The 15597-nt window shown below is 35.7% G+C and overlaps 1 protein-coding gene across 5 annotated transcripts in view; it reads right to left on the reverse strand.

The window, feature by feature from the left end:
• LOC105219775 (oxysterol-binding protein-related protein 2) overlaps window positions 1-15597 on the reverse strand; it is a 364851-nt gene that overhangs the window by 176231 nt on the left and 173023 nt on the right. The window lies entirely within an intron of this gene.

The raw sequence follows: 15597 nt of genomic DNA on the forward strand, positions 1-15597 counted from the left end.
TTCGAGTTAGAGAAGTTCCACTGTATATGTAAACAAACACAAACACTGTATATGCAAAACGGTTCCGATGTTCACCACTTTTGCATTTTCAGTGCTATAACTTTTTAACCTCCTCAGTCCCTATGGGGGAAAAAAAGTTAGAAGTCGACAAAAATATTTTTTTAAGCTTGCCACGTTAACATTAAAACAAAAATTTTGTTCAAGGACATATGCGATGAAAGGATTCGAAGATAAGACAAGTGCAGCTGGCTGCATTTGTAACCAAGTGGAATGAATCTCCTTTTTGTAAAAGCATATAAAGGATTAATGTTTTATTTCATATTAATTTTAAATTCATAAATAACAGTAAATCTTTAATGAATAGTTTGCTAAAATAAGGAAAAGAACTAGATAATATTTGAATAATGAGCAATTAAGAGTGAAACTCCATGAAACAATGTCTATCATTGTTGATGAATAGAAATATGTCGCAGGAAATACACTTAAAGCGTGTTTTTTGATTGCATCCTTCTTTACGACAACGCATAAACTTATTTTTATCAGAAACTGCGCAAATAGGTAAATGTTTATTCTTCGTTGTACGCACATCTTTCGGCGGCAGAGGTTTTATGGTTCTTTTTTCCCTTTTTTGCGGTGGTTCATCTTCACTCTCTGATGACGATTCTGCGCTCTTCTCCAGTATAGCATCAGCAATTAAACATTCGGCGATATAGAATTTAAAATCGAGTAAATCCATGATATGTTCACCGCATGCATATTTGTCTTTTTTATACATAACCCAGGAGTTGCACGCGGCAGCATCGATAAAATGCCAAAACACCTTCAAAGGCCATTTTTTGGTGCGAATTGCAATCCTGTAGTAAGAGACGTACCTATCCGCTAAGTCTACTCCTCCCATGTATTTGTTGTAGCTTGAAGTTGCATGTGGACAATCAACGTTAATGTACTTTCTGTTTACTTTATCCCATCGTCGAGCGGTTTGTAGGGGTAACGATCCAGTTGACGTGGAAGCTATAAGCACAGAGCGGTTGAGTTGAATAGTACCAGTAGCAAATATTCCTTTATCCAACAAATGCTCGAGAATGTTTATAGAGGTGAAATATAGGTCAATGAATACTTCACTACCTTCACTGAGATCTGTAGCAAGTTTTTGTACAACAGTACCACCAATTCCCAAATGTTTATTAGACTTTCCATCGGGCCACGTGTTTGCTCCTTGGTATATAAAAAAGTCCAGTATTAAACCATCAGGCGATGCTAGAACAAAGTTTTTCAATCCTACTGGATTTGGTTTGCCGTTTACGTATTGCTTAAGGCTTGTTTTTCCTGAAAACGGAATCATTTGCTCATCGATGCTGCATTTTTTTGGCTTGGGAATCAATCTACACCTTTTCAATAAATCGTCTTTTTTTTTCCTCTTCGGTAACTGACATGTTGTCAACAAAATGCATGTGATTTCTCAACTTAAAAAGTCTGTCTCTGGGAATTTGTGTGATGGCTGGGACTTTTATTTGAGGTCGATAATAACTACATACGTATCCTTGGAAGTTTCATGCACCCCGCACCAATATGAGCGCCTACTAGCTTTTTATACTCAGAAGGAGTGGAGTTTAAATTGCGGTTGTTTTGAATTGCATACATATTACTTTTTTCTGAAACTAAGCTCCAGAAGTTATCGTCGAAGTACTCTGAAAAATAATTGAAAGGTGTCCACATCTCTCTATTATCAACATCCCATTCAATTACGTCGGAACATTCAGAAGAATTTGAAAAGCTTTTTGAAAACCATTTAAGTCTTCGGACTTGAGTTTGTGGCAGAACTTCGGGTGGGGAAGATTCCTCTTCCTCTAATAAATCCGCAATTATTTCTTCCTCAAAATCTTTGCCATTTCGCTGTTCCTCGTCACCCTCATCGTCCGACATATCCTCAATATCGCTTTCCAAGAGCATATCAAAAATCTGTTGCTCCGACAATTTACCTGCCATTTTTTTGTTAATATGTTACAAATGTGCAGCGGGCTGGTCATGAAATATATGGGCAAAAATATGGGTAATAGAACAAAGTTAGTGACAAAATCTATACCTTACCTTGTTTATTGTAATTTTTAGATTCAAATTCATCACACTTTCGAATTTTTTGGTTGCACAGCTTTCAAAATTTTTACTAATATACATTATTGCACTTTACAAAATCTGTGTTTCGCTCAGCTGACTACACTCATTGCGCTCTTTTTAACAGTATTGCCAGCATAGAGAACAAATTTTGGGTTTTTACTACAAATAATACGTCAAGCAGGCAGCACAAATGGTCATAAACTCAAAAAGTATTTTAAAGTATTTCTACGGTTAGGCCAAACGTTACCAAATTTGGAGCGTTAGTTCTTTGTTTAATGTACAATACAATTCTAATAATCATACATTTTTGGTAACTTAAATAACATTCAATACATTTTTGCTCGTAAAGAGTAAAATGACTTCATTTTAATTTTGTCTAAAGACATTTGCATTTAATTTAATTTTCTAGATGTCTCGACTTATTTTCAACTAAATTCTCTATTATTTTCTTTGGTATGCTTCTCCATTCGATTTATGATTTGCTCCATAGCTCCTCCATATTGCTCGGCTCTGTTCGGTAATTGTAAAATCTCTTCTTTGCAATAGCCCACAAGTTCTTAATCGGATTAAGGTCAGGACTTTATTTCGAACATTGGATAAATTGAAATCGTTGGCATTGGAATCAGCGAACTACAGTTCTGGCAGTGTCCTTCGGATCGTTATCCTGTTGGATAATGATCTCATCTTCTGGGTCCATAAAAACAAATAAATTTGATAGTAAAATATTCTAAAAGTATTATTTTTCCATAATTTCAGAGATTTTCACAAACGGACCAATGTTCCACCAAGTAAAGCACCCCCATACCAATATGTCTCCAATATGTTATTCAGTCTATCGCACATGATGTTGTAGAAGGTTGTCATGTAGGTAACGCCGGTAGTATGGTTTACCATCTGATTGGAAACGATTCTTTTGTATACTCTCAAAACAAAGTTGCTATGAGAGTATAATAGTTTTGTTCACCTAACGGTTGTTTGTAACACCTAAAACTAATCGAGGTAGGTATGGAGTTATATATACCAATGTGATCAGGGTGACGAGTAGATTCGAAATCACAATGTCTGTCTGTCTGTCCGTCTGTGGAAGCGATGACTTGAGAAAAAATTGAGATATCTTAATGAAACTTGGTACACATATTCCTTGACACCATAAGAAGGTTGCTTTCGAAGATGGGCGAAATCGGTCTACTGCCACGCCCACAAAATGGCGAAATCCGTAAACAGATAAGTGCCATAACTAACCCGTAAATAAAGGTATAACGCAAAATTTGGTACAAATGATCGCACTAGGAAGGGGCATATTAGGTTTTTTGTACATATCTCGTAAATTACTAAAGCTATGCCAACCAAACTTTCTAGACTTCTAGAGTTCAAAATTTTTAATGGGTGTGGCTCCGCCCACTTAGGGGTTTATAATATTTTCCTGGCATTCCAGTGATATGTTGTGAAAATTCCTATATACCAGAACTTGGAAGTCCATCTGAATCGTTTACTTTACAATATATACAGTAAGCACTAGTGAAGATATTTTCAAGAAATTCAGAGGGTATTTTTTCTTTTAATAATAATTCTCCAGGCCAAAAATAGGTGAAATCTAGTTATAACTTCACCTAACAAAAATATTCCTAATATTAGGGTTTCCACCTTTCAATGGACTTTATACCATATACAGTGGAACTTCCATAACTCTAACTTTTATAACACGAAGATCTCTATAAATCGAACTTTTGTATTGGCAATAGCGCTTAGAAATCTAATTCCATACAAATTTCCTTCCATAACTCAAACTTCCTTAACTTTTGGCAATAGAAGTCAATCCATAAATCGAACTTTTCGACCAGGGCATAATACAAAATTTAAAATTTTGCTATCGAGCACAATTTTAAAAGAGATAGAGGGAGGAGAACAAAAAATATGATATTACTCTAATGGATTTCATAAATCATGTATCAAAAGCATGGGATATAGACGTTGAGAGCCAAACAATAGCCAAGTGCAACAAACAAAATAAAGAATACATGTTTTATCGTTTTTAAATAAAACGTTATGTGAAGTAAATAATTAAAACTTTGTATAAATCTCTATTTTACAGAAAAAATTATGTTTTTGAAAAATATATGTTTTAATGAAAATTTCTATAACTCGAAATCTCTCTAACTCCAAGTTTTTTGTAGATTATGGTGATTCGAGTTAGAGAGTATATATATGACGAATATGGGGGTCAAATTGTGTGTTATATTAATAAAATTAAATAAATAAATTGTGAGAGTATAAAATATTTGGTTATACCCGAACTTAGCCCTTTTTTACTTGTTGATTTATTATTTACTTCATCCGGCCAGATAACTTTTTTCAGGTCTTCCCAGGACCCATTTTACGTTAGCTTTTATAATAAAAAACAATCAGTTAATTAATATATGCCCATATGCCCGTATATTTTCGTTTATATCAAATTCTTGGTTTGATTAGTGTGTTTTCATAGTTATTTAATGAATATTTAATTTTGATTTAAATAAAGAATTAATATTAAGAAGATCTAAATCAAAGTAAATGCTCAAAGCAGCCTTGATTTACACATTCATTCAACAGCTGTTTCTACATCTGACGGCTGCTAGCGTAAATTCCTTCAGCAGAAACCAGCAGCTCTCATGCAATCAGTTGACGCTCTCTTCTGCTAGTTTCTAATAATTTTTTTGAGTAGAGAAACGCTTTTCCAGCAAGAACTTGACAAATTATCACTTGCCAGCATTTTATAGATATATATAGATTATATAGATTTTTTGATATATATATATATAGATTTTTTGTCTCAAGTGTTGGGATGCAAACGATGTATCGATATTATTGATAGAGACAAAAAAATTGGCGCGGAATACGTTTATTTTTTCACAACTTTTTCCTTGTTGGCCTCAGGATCTATTTGTTTTAATTTTGCAATCATTTTTTTGTTGTTGTTGTTGTAACTGTTACCCCAATCTTCTTGAACCGGCAAGCCCAGATTAATTGTCATCGAAGTCATATAACGGGAGGCCCAAAGAACGAGCCGTTTCCAAAGGGAAAAGGGTGTTATATGAGTGGGGTTTAGGGGCAAGCAAAGAGGTGGTTAGTGTCATGCGGGGACTCTTTGCAACCAGGACATACATGAGTTGATTATGGCAGAGTCTAGTCTGGATAAGTAGGAGTTTAACCTGCGACAGTATCCAGAACGAAGTTGCGCGGGGCAACTCGTGCTCTGTGTCTGCGATGGGTGATGCTTTATCTCCAGTATGCCATTCACGGAGAGATAGTCTACGAAGGTGTTAATGGATCCTCTATGAATGGCGTTCAGTGCATGTCGAAAGTCTCGCATTCGAAGCCCGGTCGGTATAGTCCTGAATGTAGTCGACGTATTTGAGGAAGGTACTCTTGATGGCTCTGGGAGGCGACTCGGCTTCCAGAAGGTGGATGATTTCTACGAAAGCATCCCAGCAGAAAATGTCTGTAGAGCATTTCGTTATATTCATTCACAGGTAGCATACGCGCCTCATAGTGTAGGTGCTCAACCGTAGACATGACAAGTCTGAAGCTTCCCCAGCTACGTCCTACATTTCAATCACTACATCATTTTGTATTGCACTTGCTTTTTAATTCGCTGTTACAATATTCTGCACTCTTAATTTTCCATAAGGTGTACTGTTTTGGCCACTTTAGAAGGAAGTATAAATATATATATAATATAGGAGGATGGGATCATATGTAGCAGTTAACGTGTGGAAAGTTTTTGATTGTCATTCACGATTATTCTCTACATGGTTCAAGCAGCTCACGATTTCTGGTTTTAGACCAAAGGTACCCAACAAACAGCCGTTTGGAGGCGATCTAAAGTGAGAAGGCGAACCCACTTCAGCGGTTGTGCGTAGGGTTGGGGACCCACCTCATAAAATCGAAGTAGCAATGAAAAATCGACGAAAGCCTCGGATGAGAAACCCCTATTTTGAATACGACCCCTGCAAACGTATAAAAGACTATGAATTAAGGGCATACATGTGGAATGTCCGGACCCAACGAAATGCTGTTATCACCATCATCCAAGAAGGGTGATGGACCTCCGCATCAAAGCGGGGTTTTTCAACATATCGATTATTCCCACGCCCCAAAGGAAGAGAAGGACGCTGTGACCAAATATACTTTCCAGCAGTACCTAGAACGCACCAACGAGCGCTGTCCCCTCCATAATGTCAAAATCGTGCTTGGCGATTTCAAAGCTAGGGTGGGTAAAGGAGGTGTCTTTGGTACAACAGTCGGAAATTTCAGCCTCCATGACGAAACATCGCCAAACGGCCTGAGGCTGATCGACTTCGCTGGGACCCAAAATATGGTCGACTGTAGTACCATATTTCATTGAAAGAAAATTCATCAAGTAACGCGTGTAACTAAATCGATCATGCTGTGGTAGACGGAAGACATGTCTCCAGTGTTTTAGACGTGCGTATGATCCGAGGACAAAGATACTCACCCGCGTTTGTGAAGCAAAGAACGTCCGTTAACAAACACAATGAACTTTCGAAGTCGTAAAGCTGCACTAGCAATAGATAGCCAAGAAATTCTCTACTCGACTTGAACCCCTGCTCTCTGAGAGCACTCATCATTGCATACCGCTGCAGCCGAAATAATTGGATTTTGGCAACGACAAAAAACGAGCTGGAGGATTGCCGTCTCGCAGTGGACAGAACAGAATGCCTACCTCGCCACCAAGCGAACCCGATTCCCCAATCGATGACGCTGGAACAGATGTTCCATTACCCTACCATGAAGAAATTAGAAAAGCAATTACCCGCTTGAAGAACAACAAAGCTGCGGGAGCCGATACATAACCGGCCGAGCTATTCAAATACGGCGGCGAAGAACTGATAAGATGTGCTCTGTGCAATCTATAAAAACCGAGATCCCACACTCTGTACCAATTACCGTGGGACAAGCCTACTAAATATCGCATATAAGATTCTTTCGAGCGTACTGTGTGAAAGACTAAAGCTCACCGTCAACAAACTGATTGGACCTTATTAGTGTGGCTTTAGACTTGGAAAATCCACCTTGGATCAGATATTCATCATGCGCCAAATCTCGGAGAATATCCGTGAAAAGGGGATCGACACACACCACCTTTTTGTCGATTTCAAAGCTGCTTTCGACAGCTCGAAAAGGAGCTTCCTTTATGCCGAGATGTCAAAATTTGGTATCCCCGCAAAACTAATACGGCTGTGTAAGTTGAAGTTGAGCAACGCCAAAAGCTCCGTCCTGATTGGGAATGACATCTTTAACCCGTTCGATACCAAACGAGGTTTCAGACAAGGTGACTCTCTATCGTGTGACTTCTTGATGCTGGAAAAAATAATACAAGCTGCAGGGCTAAATAGAGAAGGTACTATTTTCTATAAGAGTGTACAGCTGCTGGCAACAACTTTGCTTTTTCTCGCCTTGATAAGGAAGAGAAGCGAATGGGTATAGAGGTGAATGGCGACAAGGCGATGTATCTCCTGCCATTAAACAAATAATCAGCGCATTCGCGTTGACAGTCGTAACTTCGAAGTGGTAGATAATTTCGTATACCTGGGAACCAGCATCAACAAAACCAACGAAATCTCTCACAGAATCACCCTTGACAACAGGTGCTACTTTGGTCTGAGTAGGCAACTGAAAAGTAAAGTACTCTCTCGACGAACCAAAATTGACATTGTCATCGTCCTCGAAAACACTCCAGCTTTAAAAGTGTTCGATGCAGTACTCGCCGGAGGAAGCCGAGGAAGAGGAAGTTCTCCACTCCACTGGAGGGACCAGGTGGAGAGCGACCTGGTTACACTTGTGATCTCCAACTGGAGTAGTGCGTTATCATCGCTTCGGCTAAATAAAATAAGTGGAGGGTATAAAAAGCTATATTATGAAACTAGAGTTGATAGAGACAAACTGATTACTGATTTGAATTCAACGCGCCCAAATTAACTAGAATCAGTTGAAAAATTATTTTGTCGGACTGTGTTATGTTTGGTTTTACAACTCTTTTCAAGATTTTATTTATGTTTTCTTTATCGTAAACTTCACAATTAATGCGGTATCTGTGGAAGCTTGGATAAGGTTCTTTATGTATAATTTCCTTCTATAAACATAACTTGATTTTTAAATACGTCTAATGGAGCTTCACAGTGAGGAATGAGCTTTGAGCTATGTTGCGAATTTTCATCTGTGGATGTTAGCGTATTAACTTCTATTGGCAGCCGTGATAACGTATCGGCGACAATGTTTGTTTTTCCTGGTTTGTAAATGAGTTTATACTCTTCTATCCTTGCTTTCCACCTATTTAACTTTGCATTGTTATTACTTAATGCAAACGTCAGTGGCTGGTGATCAGTAAGGATTTTTATTTCTTTCTTGACCGATTGTTCCTTGTGAAAGGACTGCTCCGATTGCAGTATTGGAAGCATCTGTCGTCAGAATAAAGTGTTTATTGAAGTCTGGGAATACCAGAATTTCAGAAGACGTAAGTAGATATTTTATATCATTAAATGATTTTAAGCCTTCCTCTGTTAGTGAAATTTGTATCCGTTTTGATTGACTTGCTTTTATTTGAGCATTTTCACCTCTAGTTAAATTGGTAAGTGGCTTGACAATTTTTCCAAAGTCTTTTATAAATCTCCTATATTACGATGTTAATCTTAGGAAACCTTTTAATTCCTTAAGGTTGGCAGGTGCAGGAATTTCGTTAATAGCTGGTATTTAAAAAAAAAAAATATTTATATATATTTATCATTTTCTTAACATCACGTTATTTTGAATATTATTTACTTGCCACTAAAACAGAATATCTCTAATTCTGGCAGTACCACATCCTTGAGAGTTATGGTGTCATTTTTTCTGTTTATGACTGCTCCCAATTCTTTTAGGGTATCATCGCCAATGATGCCATCAAATGATTTTAAATTAGGTTATATAAAAAAATCAAAATTATTTGTAATACTTATACTTCCGGAGAATGGTCCACATAGTTTATGGGTTATATTTACTTGACCAGCGGCCTTTAAAAGGACACTCAAGTCTCTTTGAATTTTTTGAAAGTTTTTGGAGACTCTTTATTTTGTTTATTATCAGCGAAAATTGATGATTGACTCTTGCGTAGAATTGCTCTACGCTGAAGTGTTTTTGGGAGTGGCATCTGGCAACGCGTCAACTGTGAAGCTCATATTTTTTTTCGGTTCCTCAATTTTTGTGAAATTTTATCTTAAATATTAAAATTTTATTAAATAGAATTTATTTGTGCTAAGTGAAATATAAAGCTAAGTATTTTGTGATATTTTGCTTCTTCGTTATACTTAAATTTTAGTAGGATTTAACTATTTTCTTAAACTCATGTGCCAAGTCATTTAAATTATTTATTGTTCTTATAAATTTTTCTTTTATATTTTGCATATTGATTTTCTTTATTTTTCCATTTTTGCTTTGATTCGTTTTTTTTTTTTATTTTTAGCTCACAGCTGTTCGCGTTGAAGTGTTTCAGTGCCTCTCAAACTGCTCACTATATTGGTTGTGATCTTTGATCATCCATTATTACCGAATTACATTTATTTTATTATTGTATTTAATTTTGTTACATAATTTTTATTTTTGTTTACTATTTTGATTTTCATTACACTTAAACTTTTCATAATGACTTGTAATTTTCCAAACTGCAATATTAAAAGCGATTCAGATCGCTTTGTTTCTTGTTGGCTTTGTGACGGACTTGCCCATCCTAAATGTTTGATTTGTTATGATTTTTCATTTTCATTTCATTTTCGGGCAGAGTAAAGCACATACTTTTACATTGTTATGCTAAGGCTATGCTGTGGCTCTCGACAAAGTGAGAGCGGTCGCGATAGCATAGCAGTAATTCTAGAAATTTTGCTGCAACACAGTAGTAAATGAGAACCCTGGTAATGCTCTCGATACTACAGTGGAATATATAAAGTCTTACATCTGGTCGGAATTAAAAACGAACGATATTGATATCAGAAAATTTAACTTTAAATACGAAAGAAATATATCTTCTTTTAAGATTGACGTATCTGCTGCGGATTCAAAAAATTAATTATTAATAGTTCATTACAAATTTACTATCAAAATGTAGGGGGTCTAAATACAAAATCAAAAGAATTGTATTTGAACAGCATTAATTGTAATTTTAATGTCATCGCTTTTACTGAAACCTGGCTTAAACCTCATATTTTTGATAACGAAATATTAAATAGTGAATTTCAAATCTTCAGATTCGATCGACTGAACAGAGTCGGGGGGTGTACTATTCGCTGTCCCCTCTTCAATTCTATCTGAAGAAGTGGAAATCCCTCATGCGGACATAATTGCATACGAATTTGCATTAATAGTGGTTATACTTACTTAATAATTAATTATCTTATATACCTCCTCAATCTGACTTATCTGTATATATGCAGCATGATTCTTTAATAAAAATGTTTTTCCAATTGCTAATAATACTGATTCCATGATTGTTCTGGGCGATTTCAATCTACCGTATGTATCATGGAAACCCATTGATGATTACATTATTCCAGTTTGCACTCATATAAATTATAATGAGTTTTTGGAAGAAATGTCCGAGTTGGGTCTTAACCAAATTAATTTGATTCCGAACGAATTCGGTAAATTCTTAGATTTGGTCTATGTTGATAATATCTACTTAAATATTTTCTGTTGTCCGATCTGATCCTTTAGTTTTTCCAGAGGACTCTTATCATCCTGCTTTGGAATTTAGTACCGAAATCAAATCCGATCTTGATTATAATAAACAGGACCATTGTTTTAGTTTCAATTTTGCGAAAGCTAACTTAAAAAAGATTAATTTGGATATTTCTAAATTGACTTGGCCTGATTATAGTGGTAATAATGAATTTAATGTATCACATTTTAATAAATCTATTTTTAATTTAGTTGAAATGTTTGTCCCAAAACAAAAACTCCAATTTGTGGTTTTCGAAAGAGCCATGTAAACTAAAAAATAGAAAAGCTCGTGCTTTTAAACTTTATAAAAAACTGGTATGCTTGATGACTATTTAAAATATTCTAAGTAACGCCGAGTGTTTGTGGAACTTAACAAAAAATGTTATAAAAACTACATAAACAAATTTAACAAGTAAGGAAAGGCTAAGTTCGGATGCAACCGAACATTTTATACTCTCGCAATTTATTGCTATATTACAATTCGACCCATATATTCGGTATAAAGTCCAATAGAAAAACGAAGATCATCATATATGGTATATAGGCTGAAGTAATTCCTGAGCCGATTAAACTCATTTTCATCACCAACATACTTTATATCTAAGATTATACAGAGGTAGTCAAAATTATTTACACATCGGATGTTTTTTTACAAGTTTCACACAAAAAGCTTTCGCTTGTTGTTGTTGTTGTCGCAGGGTAACAAAATGCTATGTTGTTGTAAACCTTGATCTATTCCCGAGCGAATGAAGTCGGTTTGGTAAGAATAGCTAGAAATATGGCGGAGAAATAAGCAAATGAACTGAAGACTCGCAGTAGTCAAAAGTATTTACACACATTTTTTTTTTGCTTCAAAAGTATTTACACACGACGATTTAGCTTTTATCCTTGGATTTGGTTTGCGCAAAAGTAGTAATTTGATTCTATTGCATTCTTAACAACCTAACTCAGCCTAAAAATATAAAAATTTTTAATTAAAATATCGAAAACAAAGGAATTATCGATTATAACTAGATTGGAGACTGTTACTAAGTTTAAGACTCGGGTTTAGGCTTCGGAGTTAGTTAAAATTTATAGAATTTGATGGAATACTGTTTATAATGTTATTAAAAAGAAGGAAACGAAATATTGCAAGGACAATTTAAAGATAATTGGGCGGAAACCTGTGATAACTCAAGGAGAATGCAGAAGATTAGTAGGAACTGTCATACAAAATCCTACAATTAGTCCTCTTAATGTTGCAGCATCATCGAATCAGCATATTGCATGAACAGCCAATGATGCTACACTGCTAAGGACATTTAAAAATAGTAACATAAATACAGACGTTGAGGCTGATTTTTTGTTCCAGGGCTTCTTTAGTAAACGCTTTATGCATTTACCACGTGAGAAGAAGAATAATGCAGCTTAGACGCTAAATAGAGTCGGGAGTGATGATTTGTGATTTTATTTGATTCTTTGGGGAAATTTTCCTTACTTCTGTTTTGGAGATTTGGTATTAATTTAGTGATCCTAAATCATCCGGATATATCAGAATTCACATGATGCCATTGTAGTGGTCCGTCGACCTTTTCCAACTATTGACTACATTTTACAACAGGATAATGCTCCCTTTCATGAAGGATCTTTACCTTCAAAAGTTTTAATTGAAGCAAATCATGACAATTGATATAATAACCGAAATCGCCGAAATTACCGACATTTGGTCTAAATTAACTGTTAACTTAGCGCACAATTGTGTTGAATCAATTCGGACCATAAAGCAGGCTGGTATTGACGCCAATGGTGATGTAACCCATTATGAATTTATCGCCGTAGAATAAGAATTTATACTGAACATTAAAATGTTATAGTTATCATTAAATAAGAACAGGATAATAGAGTTCATGTTGTGTGTAAATACTTTTGACGCAAAAAAAATGTGTGTAAATACTTTTGACTACTCCGAGTCTTCAGTTCATTTGCTTATTTCTCCGACATATTTCTAGCTATTCTAGCCAAACCGACTTCATTCTCTCGGGAATAGATCAAGGTTTATAACAACATAGCATTTTGTTACCCTGCGACAACAACAACAACAAGCGAAAGCTTTTTGTGTGAAACTTGTAAAAAAACGTCCGATGTGTAAATAATTTTGACTACCTCTGTATGCTCATTTAATTTGGCTAAGAAATTTCATATACAGTGGAACTTCTGTCACTCGAATCACCATAATCCACAAAAAAACTTCGAGTTATAAAATTTTCATTAAAACATACAATTTTTCAAAAAGCTGTAAAATATAGATTTATAAACAGTTTTATTTATTTACATCGCAAAGAGTTTTATGTTCATACGTTAAAACATGTATTCTGTAATTTTGTTGGTTGCAGTTTGCTATTGTTTGGCTCTTAACGTCTGTATCCCATGCCTTTGTTACATGATTTATGCAATCCATACGTGTAATATTATATTTAATGTTCGCCTCCGTACGATATAGAGAGACTCTTTTAAAATGCTGTTTCGATAGTACAATTTTAAATTTTGTATTATGCCATGGTCGAAAAGTTCGATTTATGGATGGAAATTTGTATGGAATTTGCCTTTCAATGCCACTTCAAGAGTTCGAGTTATGGAAACTTCGAGTTATGGAAGGAAATTTGTATGAAATCTGACTTCTAAACGCTATTGCCAACTCAAAAGTTCATGTTATGGAGATTTTCGAGTTATAGAAGTTCAAGTTATGGAAGTTCCACTGTATTTCCCGATTTATAAGCTTTTAAGCCCATCGTATTTTTGAAAATCCTATAATTAGCTATATGAGAGCTAGCGGAAGTTACGACCTGATTTTAACCATTTCTGATACATAGACACACTATTAGAAGAAAAAGATTTCCTCTGAATTAAATTAAGATGAACAAGTAAGGAAGAGCTAAGTTCGGGTGTAACCGAACATTTAATACTCTCGCAATTTATTTATTTAACTTAATTAATATTATATAATACACAATTTGACCCACAGATTCGTCATATATATTGTATAAGTCCATTGAAAGTTGGAAACCATAATATTAGGTTAGAAGCACCGAGGTCCTCGTGTTCGATATATGGGGCCTTAAAAACCTATGGTCCGATTTCGCCAATTTTTAGAATGGGGCTGCCACACTATAAAGGTAGTTTTTGTGCAAAGTTCTGCATCGACATCTTCACTGGTGCTTCCTTTATATATTGTAAAGCAAACGATTCAGATCGTCTTCAAAGTTCTGGTATATAGGAAGTAGGCGTGGTTGTGAAGCGATTTGTCTATTTTCACAACATATCATTGGGATGTAAGGAAACTATTACAAACCAAGTTGCTTTGAAATCGGTCGAGTAGTTCCTGAGATATAGTTTTTGACCCATAAGTGGGCGATGCCACGCCCATTTTCCATTTTATAAAAAAATCTGAGTGCAGCTTCCATTTGCCATTTATTATGTCAAATTTAGTGTTTCTGGCGTTTTTCGTTAGTGAGTTAACCCACTTTTAGTAGTTTTCAACCTAACCTTTGTATGGGAGGTGGGCGTGGTTACAATCCGATTTCCTCCATTTTTGGATTGTATAAGGTAGTACCATAAAAAATCGACTCTAGAAAGTTTCCTTGATATAGCTTTAGTAGTTTGCGAGATAAGTATAAAAAAACTTAGTAGGGGGAGGGGCCACACCCACGCCCAAAAAAATTACAACCACGTATGCCCCTTCATAGTGCGATCCTTCATACCAAATTTTACTTCCATAGCTTTATTTATAGCCTAATTATGGCACTTTAAGTGTTTTTGGTTTTCGCCATTTGTGGGCGTGGCAGTGGTTCGATTACGCCCATTTTCGAACTTAACCTTCTTATGGTGCCAAGAAATACGTCTTCCAAGTTTCGACAAGATATCTCAATTTTTACTCAAGTTACAGCTTGCACGGATGGGCGGACATACGGACGGACTGACAGACATCCGGATTTGAACATTTCTCGTCACCCTGATTTTTTTGATATATACAACCCTATATCTAACTCGTTTAGTTTTAGGACTGACAACCAACCGTTATGTGGACAAAACTAGCTTTATTTATGGCTTCGTTATGGCACTTTTTGTGTTTTCGGTTTTCGCCATTTTGTGGGCGTGGGAGTAGTCCGAAAAGCAACCTTCTTATGGTGTCAAGAAACAATTGTGCCAAGTTTATCAAAATATCTTAATTTTTACTCAAGTTACAGCTTGCACAGACGGACGGACGGACGGACGGACAGACAGACATTCGGATTTTGACTCACCTCGTCGCCCTGATCATTTTGGTATATATAACCCTATATCTAACTCGTGTAGCTTTGGGTGTTACAAACAACCGTTATGTGAACAAAACTATAATACTCTCTTAGCAACTTTGTTGCGAGAGTATAAAAATAATATTTTTCGCAATCCAAAATCTTTTTATGGTTTCGTTAGCTCCAAACACAGGATTTCCAATTTTCCGTCGGCGATGAAATATAATTCCACCATGTCATGTGACAATTATACTATTTCTAATATGTTTGCAGAATTCTTTAAGTCTAATTATTGTTCAAACTCCCCTACGAATGTGCCATATCAGCATGTGTTTTGTCCGAGTACCGTTATTAATGCACCAATCATTTCTGAATTAGATGTCTTAAATCATTTAGATCAGTGATGATACATAATTTTTTGGAAAATCCCCACCAATGAAGAAAAAATCCCCACTTTTCCCTA

Source organism: Zeugodacus cucurbitae, chromosome 6 (genome assembly GCF_028554725.1).
Source record: "Zeugodacus cucurbitae isolate PBARC_wt_2022May chromosome 6, idZeuCucr1.2, whole genome shotgun sequence".
NCBI classification, from domain to species: Eukaryota; Metazoa; Arthropoda; class Insecta; order Diptera; family Tephritidae; genus Zeugodacus; species Zeugodacus cucurbitae.